We start from the raw sequence: 7,500 nt of genomic DNA, 5'->3' as shown, positions 1-7,500 counted from the left end.
AGATTTTGACTTATTCAATTAATCATTTTGTTCTTTAAGAGTATGACTTACTCAGTTAAACATTTTTTTTCTTTGAGAATCTGATTTATGTTGTTAAATAAATGTATTTTTGTAATTCACGAGTCTGATTTAGGTACCTGAGATAATTGTGATATGTGAGTTGCACAGAGGTCGGTGTTCAAATATTTTCATTAATCATTTCATATGCATTGGATTTCGTTATATATAAATATATATAATAGTATATAGTGTATATATATATATATATATATATATATATATATATATATATATAATATATATATATATATATATATATATATCAAAATGCTTTCTCTTCATAAGCTCTGTGCTTGTCAGCGTCTTGAATTTTTCTCTTCACTTCCTTTCTATTGCTTTGCAGGGGCAAATTAATCCTATGATAAAATATAATGATGAAAGTTTTTCAAGATAATTTTCATTGCATCTATACATTACAGACCTATGTTCCAGCAGATTCAATCTGCCCTCACTCAAAATGGTTGCTTCAAACTGGCCGCGCCAACCTGTTTGATATCGGTAGATGCGTTATCTAACAAAGCGTATGCTTCGTCACTTTTTCCGAAATTTAGCTAAACGTAATATTTTTCTAATAGATGATATATATATAAATATATATATATATATATATATACATAATATATATATATAGTATATATATACATATGTATATATGTATATATATACATATATATGTTATGTATATATCTATAATATATATATATATATATATATATATATATGTACTATATACATATACAAACATACATACATATACATATATACATATAGTACACTCATATATATATATATATATATATATATATATATATACTATATATATATATATATGTATATATATACTATATATATGTATGTATATATGTACTAGTATATACACATAGTATATATATATATATATATATATATATATATATATATATATATATATATATATATATATATATATATATATGTATATGTACTATGTATCTACCTATATGTATATATGTATATATATACATATACATATATGTATATGTATATATATCTATGTATATATATATATATATATATATATATATATACATATATATATATATCTATAAGATATATATATATATATATCATATATATATATACAATATGTCTGTGTAGATATGTATATATGTATATCTATATATATATATATATATATATACATATATACATCTACACATACATACATACATATATACATATACATATATGTATATATATATATATATATATATATAGTATATATATATATTATATACATACATGCATATAATATATATATATATATATATATATATATATATATATATATATATATCTATATATATATAGATAGATCTATAAATATATATATATATATATATATATATATATATATATATATATATATATATATATATATATATGTATATAATATATATCTGCATGTATATATATATATATATATATATATATATATATACATATATGTATGTATGTATGTATATGTATGTATATACATACATATACATACATACATATATGTATATATACATGTTAAAGGCGCTCTTTGTAGCCTTATATACTCGTGAGTATATAAACGTTTCACGCCCATAGTAAGTAACTAACTATTACCAAGTATTTCAAACTGCAAACAGCAATTAGGTTGGAGATTGCTGTCTCCTTTAAGAACACAAACACGAATTGGAATATAGAATTATGCCAAAAGGCAGCACTGGGACTTATTAGGACATTTCAACGCTGAAGGAAAAATAAGGGTAAAGATTTTAAAAGTTTAAGCCTCGTAGTTACACAATAAAAACAATGTTAAGGAGAGGGGTGGAAAGTAAGATGGAAAGAAAGAATATGAACGGAGGTACAGCAAAATGAATGAAAGGGGATGCAGGTTTTGGGTTGGGGCCGAGGGATGCTGCAATATATTAAGTAATGCCTTCAGTACACCGCGTGAGTTGCACTGATGGCCCTATACTCAACGGTTAAACAAAACATGAATTCGACAAGAATATAGTACAGCAGCGTCGAAATCCAGATATAAACCTCTAGACAGCCGGATGGCTCTCTCTCTCTCTCTCTCTCTCTCTCTCTCTCTCTCTCTCTCTCTCTCTCTCTCTCTCTCTCTCTATATATATATATATATATATATATATATTCTATATATATATATCTATATATATATATATATATATATATATATATATATATATCCTCGTAGTCACGTCGGGCAATGTGACCTCATTCTAGTTATGGGACACGAGTTCATTTCTCGCTACCAGACATCATCATTTCTTCATATTCTTGCGCTTTGGATCCAATGGCTTTTGTGTAACAAGTGTAAAAAAGCGACAGGAGGCTACGACAATTACATGTGTACCAGGTAAAAAGCGACCAGTAGATTCTATACATTTATATCTTTGGTTTGTGTGTCTGTTATTTCATTCGTGTAATTGGAAATCAATGAAAAATAAATAAAGCCAGTTTAAGCCAAAAATTACAAATCCCATTAATGCTACTTCAAATTCTGAGTATGTAAAAGTACCTGACTCCCACCATAATTAACTGATTGTGTGGTGACACTAATCAGTTATAATTATTGGAGTCTTTTAGAGCCGGTGACATTTTCCAATTAAGTCTTTTAATGCCGAGTTTTCCGGATAACAGGTTTCATTTGTACGCTTTTGTAATGTTTGATACAAACAAAAGCAGATGGCTATGGTACATTTAATGATTATCTGATTAACTTCTCTTTGAAATGACCAGGCTAAAAATATTTCCTGACTTAATTAGGTTTTAATTGAAGAACAAAATAAACTCTGCATCCAGTGTTATTAGGAAGGAAATCATAACCTTTAAAATCTTCATTTCATGTCTTTTCCCTAATCTCTACTTTCGGATTTGGTCATTTGAGGGAACACAGTCCTCTACAGCTACAGATCCGAGGTAAAACGGCGTTGTGCAAAGACCAGAAGGAGATAATTGTGGTATTTATATTGTGTCGCGAATACTGGACGAACAATTAGGATCCTTCCTAAATCACGGGGACCTTCAAAGCAGCGGTCGCCAACCATTCGAAGTTCATGGACCACTAAATGTATAATTTGAAATATGCCGGACGACTAATATGAATCTTTAAAAAAAAGGTAAATGCATTTAGTTGATATGCACTTTATGTATACTATATTAGAATAAGTTAATGTTTGTCATGTTTTATTTATTGTACTTAATAATGCTTCTTAGTTTAGTTTAATGCTGTGTTTTTTCTGCTAAATTCTGGATCCAATTTTTAATGCTAAATCGCCCTGAAATGCTAAATTTGCTCTGTCTTCTGTGCAATTTATATCAGGTTTACCTGAAGAAGATTAAGAAAACATAAAAAATTTAAGCAGTCCCAGAGCTTTCAAATATAAGACGCGATGCACAAATATGCAAATGCAGAATCAACTACGATGATTTTAAGATGATCTTGGCCATTAAGCAACTTGTTTCCAACAGTGAATAACAACACTACAGCAGTTTCATTATACATTGCTTAGACCGCCCACTCTTATCCTCTTTCCTTGGTTATCTCGACTCCTTCTCGCTCTGGCAGGACTTTCAGCAACCGAACCTCGGGGTTGTACAGTTTGTTTTATATTTAGAAAAAAAATTTACTTAGTGTTTAATACATTGTGTGTTTTTAGTTATTTTTATTTTTATTTTATTTTTATTTTATACTTTTTTCTCGTGCTTAATTGTATGTAACAATTTATGGTAATCTTGCTGGACAAGTTTGTAATTTACGTATTTTTGGTTTTTATAGCCTTGAAAATGAGACGATTGTCTTGAAACGTTGGCAACAATAAACCAACCCAATGTATTGAATTGTTTTGCTCTTCACCTGTTATATATATATATATATATATAGTATATATATATATATATATATATATATATATATATATATATATATCTATATTAATATGGGGGAATTATCCCTCCATGCCACCACTATTACATGGGAAAACCGCCATGTATTTCATACGGTAAGCGTGGACACGAAACGGAAGGCAGACCCCATAACTCCTTTATACACACAGGCTCTCTCTCTCTCTCTCTCTCTCTCTCTCTCTCTCTTCTCTCTCCACCTCTTTCTCTCCATTCTAACAGGTAATGAAAATGAGAGAGTTGCATCATAACATAACGTTTATTTACAGTAACAACTAAGTCGGTTAACTAAGTAATCCAGTCTCACAGACTAACTTAAAACTACTCATTGTCAAGTCACCCAAAAGGTCACACCTTTCCCTGGGAACTCTGTCCCACAGAAATCCAGAACCATCTGCCAAAGATACAGAACACTTCTCGGTAAGTACACACACAAGTTTAAAGACAAAGTTAATAAAATGGAACATCTTACAAGATATCAAACAAGCCACCCCTTTGGCTAAAGTAAAGGTAACACTTACCCATTCCCAACCGGAATATCACTCACTGATAAATAAAAACACTTTGGCATCTGCCATCATGGCTTCGCCTTCCTCCTCGAATGTCTGTGCAAGTCTTCCCATAAACTTGGCATTATGAATAGAAGAGGCGCACACGCACATACGAACACACAGTTCGCTAGCGCCTCGCGGTTCTAGCTGCATCTAGTTTCACAAAGGCACTTTGGGAAGAGTTCATAAACTGTCGTACATTGACTCGACGAACTAAGCATTTTTATCTCACGCCATCCCCTAGAAACTCATTCATCAGCTACCCTCAGGTCGTTACTCTGCCCTGTCCTCCACTTCCACAGGTTACAGAGAATGCACGAACAATACATATTAATCAAAACCCTATGTCTTACAGATTGCTCGGCCTCGCACCTATATGCTAGCTCCCGCCTAGCAAAATTGCTTATACAATACAAAACATTGGCCGGCTTAAAATAAAATAAGAAAAACTGCACGTTCTCTGGCATTAAAAATAAAGTCTTATCACGCTTTAATCTCTCAATAAACCCAAGACGCATTTTCTTCTGATATTTTCTGCATTAGGATTCTTGAATATCCCTCTTCGCTTGTCTGCAACTAGCTGAACAGACAGCAAACAGGCTATAGCAGGCTGTAGCAACTGTAGGAAGACGGAATGCCTCTCATCGTAGAAGACTCTCACGGCTTCTTGTAGATCCCCTCCCCAAAAAACACGCTGTAGAATTCTCTCGATCACCCACGTGGAAATACTTGTAATCACCCTGGTGGACAACATGCAGCAACCTCACGGCTGGTGGACGTCTGCTGGCGTCGGTGAACTTTTGGGCGTTAGTATGTCAGTCAAGTCTTTGGTCAATCTAAGAAAATTAACCCAAACATACTACCTCTATCAAACAATGATCTCAAAAAGGTCAGAAATACTAACTGAACGTCTCCCAATTAACTCCCTTAAATATGATACTAAAATGACAAGTCATTATCACAACTCTCTAAGAAAAAAAAACATCAAGTTCTCCAATTCAATTCTCCAAACTCGCACATCAGCACACACACAACTCAGAAATCACAGCAACTCCACGGAATTCTGCACTCACATTTCGAACTCGAATGTGCTCACAAGAAAAAAAAGAAAAAATTCGCAATAAGCCAAGAAAGAAAAGAATCACGTCACCCATACCCAAAAAATTTCTCGCAAGCTGATATTTTAAACAACCCACAAAATCAGTAAAAATCTCCAACTTTTAACAGCAAAAACCCCTTTACTGCTCATAATTAATCAATGAGACTTAATGTCAAACTCCCATTTACGTAAGTAGCAAACCCTCGAAAATTACACCTCCCGTAAAATCAAATCTCCCGTCCAAAAAGAAATGTTATTTAAGCTCAATCCCAATCATATCTCTCATAGGAAAAGGAAGAAAAATAATAAAAAAAAAGATAATCACAAGCAGATTTCCCCAATCACAAAATACATAATTCATGTATAATATGCATAACTCCCGCGTTTTCCCAAAAAAAATGCTCCATGTAAAGTTATGGAATTTGCCAGAAAGCAAACTCTCATACATGCGCTTTCGTGAAATGCTATAGCCACATTTCCAGATATTTCAAAAATTCTGATGTCACCATCAGAAGAAAAGAAATCAGCACACGGCTCAGCACACGGCTCATCACATCGCTTGTCAGCAGAAAAATCACCTGCGGACGCATGCTCTAACAACAGCACAAAAATTGTCTAGTCAGACACATAAGTTTGGAAACTCATGATTCTCAAGAAAAAAGGTCTAACTGACACATTTCACAGAATTAACTCCAGGATATGACTAATGTTTCTTAAAAAATTTGTCGAAGACTTATTCTCTCAACATGACTTTTCCCCTCCCAAATTATATTTCTCCAAGAATAACACACTTGTGAACATGAAAAAATGCACACACATCTCCAAATGACTCGTAATGCAGTAATGCCACTTCTCTCTATGACACGAAATCAAAAAAGAGAACCACAGAAATCTTCTCTTGTCTCGAAAAAACTCCATAACCACAAAAAAAAGGGAGTCACCCGCCCAAGATAATTCCAACTCCATTATGAGACATCATATCAATAATAACACCACTCCGGTTATAGAAATATTTCCTCCATTTGGTTAATACCAACCCCTATATTATTTCTCTTATTTCTCCAATAGCCACATGTCAGTAGAAACACACTCTCCAGGAATAGAGAATAATCACCTCTATTTCGGCAAATACAAATATTTACCTCTATTTCCACAATAACTCCATGTGGAACAAAACAAAGGCTACCAAATAAATATATCTCCAAAAAATGTGCACAATCAAGGCATCTAACTCACACTCCCTAAATATTGCCCCATAATCTCCAAATATGTGTCTCCATTTGCAACAAAGATGGCTGCAAAATAATTGAACCAAACATAGCTCATACCACTATTGGCAAATATCAAAAATGGCCAAAAATATATATCTCCCATATATATATCTTCAAATATAAACCAAAATAATATATACTCCAATAATCTCTCCAAAAAACTCTCCAAAATAATATATCTCATTATAACTCCAATTCTCCAGAGAATAACTCAATGTTATAGTCAAAAACTATAAAAAAAAACTCTCTCCGTTTAGCATAACTGCTAAAAAAGGGCAAAAACTCGGCAAATAAAACTGTCTAGAAAATTCTAGAAAAAAACCACCAATGTGCCACAAGTCATTATAACAGAACTCCAAAATCACAGTGTCTAAGCAAAGACTTCTCCATATGCAACTACGACATAGGCATTAGAAAACTTAACCAAGTTTCCTATCTCTCACAAAGTTGTCACAAATACAACTAATGTATTGTGCAAGAAAACTCTCAATTTCTGGAACACAAATATCCAGAGAAAAAATGTAGTGCCATTACGTAGCATTCAAAAACATGCAAGAAATTCTCCCCTATATTACTCTAT

Source organism: Macrobrachium nipponense, chromosome 38, assembly GCF_015104395.2.
Source record: "Macrobrachium nipponense isolate FS-2020 chromosome 38, ASM1510439v2, whole genome shotgun sequence".
NCBI classification, from domain to species: domain Eukaryota; kingdom Metazoa; phylum Arthropoda; class Malacostraca; order Decapoda; family Palaemonidae; genus Macrobrachium; species Macrobrachium nipponense.
The sequence above is the reverse complement of the archived record's forward strand: the minus strand, read 5'-3'. Positions refer to the sequence as shown.